This window comes from Beta vulgaris, chromosome 5 (genome assembly GCF_026745355.1).
Source record: "Beta vulgaris subsp. vulgaris cultivar EL10 chromosome 5, EL10.2, whole genome shotgun sequence".
Lineage (NCBI taxonomy): Eukaryota > Viridiplantae > Streptophyta > Magnoliopsida > Caryophyllales > Amaranthaceae > Beta > Beta vulgaris.
In genome coordinates this window covers 38,267,527-38,267,910 of record NC_079206.1, presented here as the reverse complement: position 1 = coordinate 38,267,910, position 384 = coordinate 38,267,527, and positions in this window count along the sequence as shown.

Here is a 384-nt window from a genome sequence, read left to right as displayed (position 1 = left end):
AGACTTTAATACAAATGGTTATGAAACAAGAATATAAAGATTATAGAGTCAAAAAATGACAGAGAAATTATTTTTTTCTTCACGAAATTGTTCATTGCCACTTAGGCTATGTTCAGTTCACCTTATTTTTGCTTATTTTAGATCTAATCAGATCAGATCTAATCAGATCAGATCAGATCAGATCAGATCATATCAGAAAAAATAAGTTCAGATCAGATCAGATTAGAAAAAATAAGTTCAGATCAGATCAGACCAGATCAGATCAGATCAGTTCAGATTATGCTTATATTTAAAAACTCATTCTTATTATTAAATACCTTTCATTACATATTAGTAAAAACTATAATAATTGAATATTAATAAAGTACTCATTGAGACGAATCA